The 10,844-nt window shown below is 49.7% G+C and overlaps 1 non-coding gene across 1 annotated transcript; it reads right to left on the bottom strand.

Moving 5' to 3' along the window:
• Positions 1–9,295: 9,295 nt before the first annotated feature.
• On the bottom strand, positions 9,296–9,368 carry TRNAE-CUC (transfer RNA glutamic acid (anticodon CUC)). Its single transcript has one exon. It is a non-coding gene; the product is annotated as a tRNA-Glu (tRNA).
• Between the last annotated feature and the right edge of the window lie 1,476 nt (positions 9,369–10,844).

Here is a 10,844-nt window from a genome sequence, read left to right as displayed (position 1 = left end):
GCCTCTGACCCAGGTGGGCTCGCTTCCCTGAATACAGGCTGTTCTTTGCTGAGGCCAGCATCATCCTCTGCTCTCGCCGGACTCTGGAGAGCACGGGTGACCCAGATCCAGGGAATATTTCCTCCCTGGACTCACCCAAGGTCTGCACAGGTGGCTCCAGGACAGCCTCTGTTGATGAGCAAAGTTTGTCATTAGTGAAGTTAATGGCTCGTGCAGAAGCACCTGCAGGGCTCCCCGACCACCACCCCCATCTACAAAGCTGAAACCAGAGCACTGTAACACGCAAGATAGTAACGGAACAGCTGAGACTAGGTGAGGCTAACAGATCAGGAGAAAATGGCCACTGAAGAGACAGTTTCTGACACATGGTTCCCAAGAGGGGGGCCACACCAGGCCTTGCAGGGCCACAGGGGGAAGCACCAGAGGCAGCGAGGAGAAACGTGGGTAAGAGCCTGGGTGGGGGTTTCTGTGGGAATGTGTGGGCAAGGCAGGGTGAGCAAGCTAAGGGTTGGATAGCTTGAGTAATTTTTGGAGGCTCTGGGGCTTAGGGCCTTCCCCTGGTCGTCTGGTCCCTGGCCCTGGGGTGATTAGGGCAGGTTGTTAGGAGCCCAGAGGGTGAGAGCCCTGTAGAGGAGGTGGGTGGTGCTGTGGACTCTGCATTAATTTGTTTGTATATAAAAAGCACATTCAGGTGAGTTGTTTGCAATCTCTAGGAATCGGCTCACCCTGGAAGGATGTCTCTCCAGTATCAGCAAAGACCCAGATGTCAAAGTATCAGAAATCTAGCCAATAAAAGACATGGTTAATACACAGAGCTGAAGTGGCTTTCCCCTATTTGCAGATGGAAATAGGGATTTATACAATATGGTGGAGACCTAAGCAGAGTTTCTAACATTTTGTCACAACTGGTCCCTTTCAAGAACAGGGTGGAGGCTATAGGCAGGAGCTATCCAGTATGATACTCACAAGGAACATGTGGCATGCGACTAGTCAAAAATGTTGTGTGCCATGTGTGCAGAATACACGCTAGATTTGGAACACCCAGTATGAATCGAGGATTGAAAATATTTCATTATCTGTTTTTATGTTGATTAAATATTGACATGATAATATATAGAATAATCGGGTTAAATAAAATATACCAATACATTTCATTTTACTTGTTTCTTTTCACCATATCTACTAGAAAGTGGAAAAGGACTTAAAAGTGGCTCAAATTCTATTTCCATTGAACAACACTGCCCTCAGCCTCCCTAGGGGACTAGACCCCAGTACACACAACACAGTCAAAATATAGTATTGAGAGATGTAATCCCAGGATCTCGTTTACTCTCCCAAGTCTACTGTCTTTCCAGAGTCAAAAGGACCCAGGAGAAGGAGTCAACCCAACATCATGTCTTTTATTGCCTGCCAGGTTACTCTGTCCATGGGATTTTCCTGGCAAAAATACTAGAGTGGGTTGCCATGCCCTCCTCCAGGGGATCTTCCTGACCTAGAGACCAAACCCTCTTCGGCATTGCAGTTGGATTCTTTACCTGCTAAGCCACTGCGGAAGCCCCTGTGAGTCCTTGTGCAGTGGTAATTGGTCACTTTAAGAATACGGCCAGAGGGACGTGCCTGGTGGTCCAGTGGCTAAGACTCAGCACTCCCAGGGAAGGGGGTCCGGGTTTGATCCCTGGTCAGGGAACTATTACTAGGTCCTACGTGCCACAACTAAAGATGGAAGAGCCATGTGGCAACTAAGACTCAAAGCAGACAAATAAATAAATAAAATGCATATTAAAAAAAAGTAAGCCCAAACCCTGAGCTCTGGTTCTATGGCTGCCACTGACCAGCTGCTGGACCTGGAACAAGTTACTCAACCTCAGCCAACTCTTGGTTAAATGACAATGATAAGCCCTCTGTGGTATAATGTAGACTTTGTCTTGGTCTTTGTCCCCAGTTCCCAGCACAGAACTTCAAAAACTCTTAGAATTTTCTGAGTGAAAGGAGAGTCTCTGTTGCTAGTGAGATGACCCATGGCAAGTTCTAGATGGCTTCAAGATGGGGACTGGTCACCAGAAAGATCAACCACATAATTACAGGGTTGAAACTTCAGACCCCTCTCTTTTCCAAGGGAGGGGACACTGGAGATTGAGTTCAATCCTGCAATCAGTGATGTAATCAACCACATGTGTGTAATGAAATCCAATAAAAACTCTGGACTCGAAGGTTTTATTTATTCTGGACATTAATCCCTTATCAGATACATGGTTTGCAAAAATTTTCTTCCATTCTGTACTTTTTTACTCTGTAAATAGCATCTTTTGATACCCCAGCGCTTTCAATTTTCATGAAGTTCAGAAGTCCAACTTGTCAGCTTCTCCTTTTGCTGTCCTTGCCTCTGCCATCACAAGAAATCATTGCCAAATTCAAAGCCACGGAGTTTTTACCCTATGCTTTCTTGTAAGGGTTTTATAGTTTTAGCTTAGCTTTTGGATCTCCGATTCATTTTGAGTTAATTTTTGTATATGGCGTTAGAACTGACATTGGCCTTGACAATCTTGTCAAGATCGTTTGTGTGTGTGTGTGTGTCTATTTCTAGGGTCTCTGCTCTATTCTATTGGCCTAAATGTCTGTCTGTATGTCAGCATGCTGTTTTGATCACTGTAGCTTTGTAAAGTGAGTTTTGAAGCTACTGGTACTTGCTGGTTGGTGAACACAAGGCCACACCAGGAGAACGATGCCTCCTGATTCCACAGAGGCTGGGAAGTTGTGTGTCCAGTACTCTCCCAGATCTTGCCCTGTATGTAGCCTTTATAATAAAACTGTAATAAAAAAAAAAAATACAGCACTGTCCTGAGTTCTATGCGTCATGTTAGAGAATTGCCAAACCTGAGGCGGCCATAAGATAAAGCCATCTGGTCGGAAATGAGGGTGGCCTGCGGACCCCTGGCTGGCCTCCGACATGGGAGAAGCCTTGTGAAGGACTCAGTCCTTATTTTGTGGAGTCTGACAATAACTTGGCACGAGTCATGTCACACTTGAGTTAGTCCATCCAGCTGGGATGGAAACAAAATACTCCTGATGAAGTGTTGCAAAGATTAAGTGGAGTAATAAGTGTAAAAAGTCAGCCCTGTGCCCTGCCCACACCAAGAACTTTTGCACATGGCAGCTCTTACGTTTGATTGTTTTAACAAAGTCTTCTGTTTCTGCCAACGGATGGAAGGCTGAACAGTAAGGCCAGTCCTGGCTTCTAAACGGCCACAGAGCCTCGAGGGGACCGTGTCACCTCTTAGTCCTCTGTTTCATTGGCTGTGGCGTGGAGATACCGGACAAAATCACTTCTAAGCTCCCCCCGGGCTCCAAAATCTATGAACAGGCAAGCCAAATTTTACCGCCAAGTGTGCTTTTAAATCTCAGAAATATAACATTCTATGGTACTCTGGGCTTCCTCATTAATAGAGAATTTCAGTTCAAGAAAGAGATCCGTTGTCATGGGCAACCATAATTGAACGGCAGTATGCTCACCCCTTCTGTAGCTGATGCTGATGCTCAAACCCCATGGGAGGCCAAAGCATGGCCGTCCTCCAGGTTGAGAAGCCCCCAGATTGCAGGCAAAGCACCTGGAAAATCCAATGTTCCGGAGGGAGCTCCCTGCTTACAGGGGGAAGTGTCTGTTCTCCCAAACTGGAGATAACGAGGCACCCACGCAGCGGGACTGGAGCCTGGCTCTTTGGGGGCTCATAATGATGTCCACTGGGGGGCTAGCATGATTTTAAAACACCGTGCAAATCAACCAAGACTGAATTGGTCTCTGCTGAGTGTGTTAAATGTGCTTCATCGCATTCTGATCCTTTTAAGCCTGTAACTGTGAGCCATTCAGATGCAGGAGGCCTGCGTGACCCTGTGAAGTGCTGTCTCTCAGGGTCACTCCAAGCACCCGCTCCTCACCCTCCCGTTTCCTGCCACCCACACGGCAGACCTGCCGCTTGCTGTCCTCTGACTCCCCTGGGCTAATGCCTCTAAGTCTTCTTTGCTTCAGACTCAGGCTCAAGCTTTATATGGGGTCCACTTTCCTGCACAGCTGACCTGGGGTGTCACACTCCTCACTGTGGAAGAGTGGGTGACCATCAGGCAGTGGGGCCTCCCTCCATCCCAGAAGGTGTAGTGGGGATGGGATAGTGCTTGTGCCTGCTGGTGACTCTCCTGGCTCCTCCAAACCACATGGATGCAAATTCACACTGTGTTCACGCTCCAAGGATCTGATGCATCTTCTGCAAAAAGAAAAAAAAGAACACTTTGCTTACCAATGAGGAAGGGGCTGGAATGGCCTGGCCCCAGCTCATGTCTTCTATGTGGGCAGGCGTGCATTCCTGAGTCCCCAAGTCCATCTTCAGGTCCAGGGACTCACTGGAAAATCTCACAGAACTCAGCAAAGCCATTGGATTCCCATGAGCACAGTCCATCCCAGGGAGAGGACACAGATAAACGTCAGAAGTGGAAAGAGGCGCCCAGGGCAGCGTCCAGGTGAGACCAGGCCTGAGTGTCCAGATTCCTCTCCCAGTAGAGTCCTGTGGAAGGCCTCCAATCCTTTCAGAACCATGTTCGACAGTGCTCACCAAGTGGGGATGCTCACCTGAGCCCCGGGGTCCAGAGGATTCACTGGGAACGACCACATAGACATCAATGACCAGGTACATGGTTGACCTTTGTCTGCATCCCCCCAAGAGGTCAAACTCATAGAGCATTGGCCCGAGAACACCTCCCTAAACCACACTGTCAGCACAGACTATCCAGTGTGGTCCAAGGCCCCCAGGTAAACAAAGACCCTCCCAACAGCTTTGTGGGAAATGAGTGATGGCTCTTGTCTCCAGGCGCCAGACGGCTCCCAAAGGTTACATTACTTGCCCAGGGCCTCACAGATACTACACAGTCAACTCTGATGCTCCTTCTAAAGATCCCCTCCCTCCCCTTAGCTTCTAGGCATCTCTCTGCCCCCAGCCCGCAAAGCCCCTTCCCCTCTTTCTCTGTCCTCACCCTCCCTCCATAGAGAATTTAATCATTCCAGCCTCCTCCACCCGCAAGATTAGACCTCTCGAGAGCTGACGCTGCACTTCCCTGCCTGTGCTCAACGGTATCACGTTGGCAGTGAGGGTATTTACATCATGGACCTTGACAAAGGCCCAGTGTCCTCCCCCCTGCCCCGACCCCTGTGTCCAGTTCCCTTTACTCCACCCCATCCTCCACCGCCAGCTGGCTCTGGTCAGAACCTGGAGCTTTTTGTCTCTTGGTGGAGTCCCTCAGAGTAAGGGCTGGGCCAGACTGTGTCTGGAAAGGTGGGTCTGCCGGCTGGAGGCGCAAAGAGCCTCCCTGGGAAGGGGAGGGAGGCAGGAGCCAGGAGTTTAACCGTGATGAGCCCTCCAGCTCATCTTCTCCCGGTCAAGCCTCCTTCACAGCCTCCTTGTAAATGCCAGTCAAACCTTACGATTTTCCTCTCTCATTATTCAGCGAGGAGGAGGTAGATTAAAAATACATGATGGCATCCTCCAGGTTGGATCGCTCAGCGTGGCAAGGGTGTTTATCAAGGGTCCTTGTTCCCGCTTCAATGGCTGGGGTGTAAGGCCAGGCCCCCCTCCCTCCTGGCCCCCTCGGCCTCCCTGGACCTCATGCCAGCATCTGCCGTCTGGGAAACGAAGGCGCAGCTCCTGCCAACAGAGGCAAGGCCTTTGTGCTTTATTGAAAGAGACGGGGTTTATTTTCATTTTCTTTTGCCTCCTATGCTTTGAGGTTCCCTAAAGCTAGGGGATTCGGGAATAAGAAGAGAAATCAGATCCCCCATCAGAGTGGCTTTCTGGCTAATTGACTCGGCCAGGATTAGCTGTGCATCCTTTCCTGCTTTGAAATCTGCTTTCTCATTAAGCCTTATTGATCCTCAGGTAGGACAATTCCCAGCTCCTCTACCTTTTTATTTTAGGGACACTTCTAGAAATCTCATTCTTCCTTCCAACAGGGATTCTGTGCAGGGGGGCAGGCGATGCCTCAGGACGGCCCAGCCACATTGGCTCTGTTCCCATCTTGGGCTCACCTTTGCCCCCAGCCCCTGCTCAGGCCTCCCTGACCTATGGACCCGGCATGGCTTTGCCCAGAAGGCACCAGGAGGTGGAAAAAAGACCTTTTGTGCACCAGGCAGGGGGCTCCTGGAGAAGGTGCGGGAGAGTGGGCTGTTCTAGAACAGGGTTTCAGGATCATATATCCTTCTACCCATCAATGTGCTGGAGCCACTCACACAGACTTGGAAGAGCCAGTTCCGCATGTCTCTCTCCAATTCCATGTTTAATGACATCATGATGGCAGTTTGCAGTGGGCCGAGGTGGGAGTAATTACACCACAGAAATTGGCAGACACCACCCCCGCCCCCCGACCCCGAGGCTTGTGTGTTTCCAGAGAGCCAGTTGTTGGGCATTGACCAGCATGCCGCCTCACTCCTGCGCATTGCTTCTCCCCACCCTGGGGCATAACCCACCTGCCAGACACATCTGCATGGAAGCAACAGGGTAGGATGACTGGAGATGAGCTGGAGCTGGAGCCAGGAAAGGCCTGCGGGTGCGTCTGCTTCTCTAGGCAACAGAGCTGGGACTTAAACACTCCTGACCGGTAAACAGGCTTCTCTGTTCACCCGAACTGATGTGGACGGGGTCTCCAGAGTAAAGCTACATTACAACCTCACCCCCAGTGCCCTGCAGAGGCCCCCAGGAGAGAAACAGAAGAGAGAGGTGAGGTCACAGACAGAGGGGTCTCCCGTCTTTGACCACAGATTTTGGACTGTCTTCATTCCCCAGGAGGAGGGTTTTGGAGCAGTGAAGTAGGGATGCCCGGTGCTGCAGTTTCCACCTGGGAGCACAGATAAAGAATTCAGGAATTTTTAGTCCCAGTTTGGTCTTGCCCATCTTGGGAAGCTGGGAGAGGTCCCAGCAGAGGAGATCAGGACATGCCCAGAAAGCAGACCACGACAGAAAGTCAAGTAGGCATCAAGGCCCCAGAAGGAGCAGGTCTCTATCCCCTCTGGCCACGCTGACCCGTGGATCACCCCAGAGCCATGAATTGCTTGTGGCTCCTGGGACACAGTGGCCCAGATGGGAGACCTGCCCCAGTCCATCCCAGTTAAATGGAGGTTCTGGACTGGCTCCCAGGAGGAAACAGCACCCCCATGCGGGTGAATCCTCCAACCTTCTCTGCCTGTCCCGCTTCAAATCAAAGGGGCCCTGAAGTTCAAGTACGGTGGGCAGCACACTGCCTCTTTTGAACCAGAGACTCTGACTCTGCTCAAGGGATATTTCCGATTGCCTCCAGCCTCCCCCCAAGCTAAAAAAAAAAAAAAAATTATATGCTTTCTCTCTTTGCTAAATTACCACATTCTCAGATGGGTGCTGAGGGTGTCCCTGCCGGAAAGCCCAAATGTCAACCCTCTTTGCAAACTCTGAGCCCCATAATTAGTTTGGAAATACTGAGTGAAGAGCTCAAAAGGCTTCGGGGGGATTAGTGTCAAATACCGAGTCCCCTTGATGGCATGTGGGCACAGGTGGTGGCAGGCACTGTTCTTGTCAGCCCCCAGCACAGAAATGTCATTAGGATTCAGATTCCGACGCGCAGGTTCCAAGCCCTAGAGTGGCCCATGGAGCCAACGGATGCCGCGGGCATCTTTCAGCTACACCCTCTCTTTTCCTGGGAGGGCCTGGAACAGCACCAAAGTCTGAGACTCACCCAGTGCCAGGGCAGGCCACACCTCCACCTGCCTCTGAGTGGCACTGGGCAGGAATTTCCTTTGCTCAAAGAGTATTCCCTGAATTGAGTGGCTGTAAGCAACTCAAGGCCAAATTCTTTCTCCTCTTCCTATGCCAGGGTCCATGCATGCCAGAGAACAGCGGTCATTCAGGTCAGAGGCAAATCAAGTCACCATTTGGAGCCTTGGTTTGTGAAATGAGACAACTTCCAGTGAGTCATGAGAATGAGATGATTCCTTCAGGTCAGTTCAGTTCAGCCACTCAGTCGTGTCCAACTCTTTGTGACTCCATGAACTGCAGCATGCCAGGCCTCCCTGTCTATTACCAACCCCCAGAGTTTACTCAAACTCATGTCCATCAAGTCAGTGATGCCATCCAACCATCTCATCCTCTGTCATCCCCTTCTCTTCCTGCCTTCAATCTTTCCTAGCATCAGTGTCTTTTCCAAGGAGTCAGTTCTTTGCATCAGGTGGCCAAAGTCTTGGAGTTTCAGCTTCAGCATCAGTCCTTCCAGTGAATATTCAGAACTGATTTCCTTTAGGATTGGCTGGTTGGATCTCCTTGCAGTCCAAGGGACTCTCAAGAGTCTTCTCCAATACCACAGTTCAAAAGCATCAATTCTTCGGCGCTCAGCTTTCTTTATAGTGCAACTCTCACAATATTGTAAAGTAATTAGCCTCCAATTAAAATAAATAAATTTATATTAAAAAAAAATAGTACAACTCTCACATCCATACCTTCACTACTGGAAAAACTATAGCTTTAACTAAGCAGACCTTTGTTGGCAAAGTAACGTCTCTGCTTTTCAATATGCTGTCTAGGTTGGTCATAGCTTTTCTTCCAAGGAGCAAGCATCTTTTAATTTCATGGCTGCAGTCACCATCATGATTCCTTAGACCTCCCAAATCACCCAAGCAAAATGGATCCTAGAATAGATTTTTCCTGACATCCCATGCTGAGTCATCCCAAGAGTCTATGAGTCACTCCATGATCCCTCAGGGTGGGTGGTCTCTCTCTGCAGCAGGTAATAAATCCAACTTATTCAGCTGCAAGTGTATTCTGGTGGTCTTTGGCTGGAAGACATGGAGCTTAGCTGCATTTCAAGTGTTCAATAACCAATGTGGCTAGTGGCTACCATACAGCACAGATATAGAACAATTCCATCACTGCAGAAAGTGACTGGGCAGCACTGGTTCACAATATCTGATTCCAAATTCCTGTTCTGCAGGTAACCAGCTGTGTGAGTTTGACTCATCTTGAATCCTCTCTAAGCTTCATTTTCCTCACCTGTAAAATGGCAATAACAATCATGATTATGAGGATTAAGTGAGATAACACGTGCCGAGCATCTGACATTATGCCTGCCATGGTGGTTTAAAAATATGTCCTCAGATTCTTTGATACCCCTCACTTCAAGAGTAGAGTTTAATTTCTCTCTTCTTGATTGTGGCTTGAACTTAGTGACTCACTTTGGTTTTGGTTTTTGTTGTTTTTTTTTTTTTTGGCTGCCTGCATGGCTTGTAGGATCTTAGTTCCCCAACCAGGGATCGAATCTGGGTCCCTGGCAGGGAGAATGCCAAGTCCTAACCACTGGACCACCAGGGAATTCCCTAGTATCTCCCTTCTAATGAATACAGTATGGAAGAGGTAACAGTGGGTCACTTGCAAACCCTTATCATAAAAGGATTGTGGCTTCCTCCTTGTCCTTGTCTTAAATCACTCACCCTGGGGCAGCTAGCTGCCATGTTGTTAGGACTCTCAAGAGGCTCTCTAGAGAGGTCCACACAGTGAGGAACTGAGGCCTCCAACCAACAGCCGTGTGCTCTCAGCAGCAGCTCCTTCTGCCCCCATTAAAGCTTTTGCTGATGCAGCCTTGGCTGACAGCTGGACCACGTCCTCATGCAGAATCCTGGACCAGGATTTTTCTGCTCAAAGGAATCTGCTCTCAGATTCCTGATCCCCCAGAAACTGTGCGAGATAATAAATATTTTTTATTTAAAGCCACTAAGGTTTGAGATAATCTGTTACCCAGCAGTAGATAACTAATACACATGGCCTACGGTGGTGCTTGACTCATGTTAGCCATTCATTCTAGCCAACTGGTCATAGAGTTGGCCTACAGGGAAAGAGCCCAGGTCAGCTAGTTCCAGCGGAACAGTCTACCCAATCCTCCTCCTTATTATAAATGAAGAAATTGGTCCTCAGGCCTTAGATGTCAATCTGTGAGTATGGTCAATACAGCCACTCTAAGTGTGGTCAGGCAAGAAATGAGTGGATGCTGGCAAGTGGGGGATCTGGGTGTCCAGGACCAGCTCTCCTTAGGGGGCTCCTTCCAGCCCCAGACAGCCTTTCCATCAGGAACTCAATGTCTCCCTGTGTCCACACTGCAGCCCTGAGCCTGTAGGAGGCTACCCAGGAGCATGTGAGTGAATTCACACTTTGCGAGAAGAGGAGCTATGAGGCTGGAAGGGGAGAGAGAGGCCCAGTGCTCCCCAGCTTTGGCACTAGCCCTTCCTTAGCTCTGTCCTGCCAGAATTTCACTCACCCCAGGCCAGTCTCGGGCCTCATCATCTATGCGCCCCCCACTATGTGGGGCATCACCAAGTCCGGGGAGATGGGCAATCAGAGACCACGTGCCCTGCCCCACATCACTCAGGGACCTCTATGGCTCAGAACGGGCAGAATATCCTCAGTTCTCTCTCTGAGTCCAGTGCCTGGGGAGGGAGGGTGGTCCTGCCAGCAAGCACTTAACAAATTGGCCTGAAATGCCCCATCCCTGGCTCCCAGACCTCCAGGCGCCCAGAGAGAGTGAAGAGCAGAAAGCCCAGAACAGAGGCAAGTGAGCTAATTGAAGGTTGAACTCGGCCCTCAAAGGCAGAGAGCATCCTCTCGGGTGAGTGCACAGTCTAGAGGCTGCCGCCTCCACCGGCCCCCCTCCCCTAATGGCTATGCAAAGCAGGGGGCCCCCTCTTTTTCTGAGTAAGTGAAAGTAAGCCGTCTACACCGGGGTTAACAATATATATTTATGAGATGTTGCCAGCTGCTTCTCTGTTTTCGCATGTGTTTGTTAATGAAAGGTAA

Source organism: Bos indicus, chromosome 19, assembly GCF_029378745.1.
Source record: "Bos indicus isolate NIAB-ARS_2022 breed Sahiwal x Tharparkar chromosome 19, NIAB-ARS_B.indTharparkar_mat_pri_1.0, whole genome shotgun sequence".
NCBI classification, from domain to species: domain Eukaryota; kingdom Metazoa; phylum Chordata; class Mammalia; order Artiodactyla; family Bovidae; genus Bos; species Bos indicus.
The sequence above is the reverse complement of the archived record's forward strand: the minus strand, read 5'-3'. Positions and strand labels throughout refer to the sequence as shown.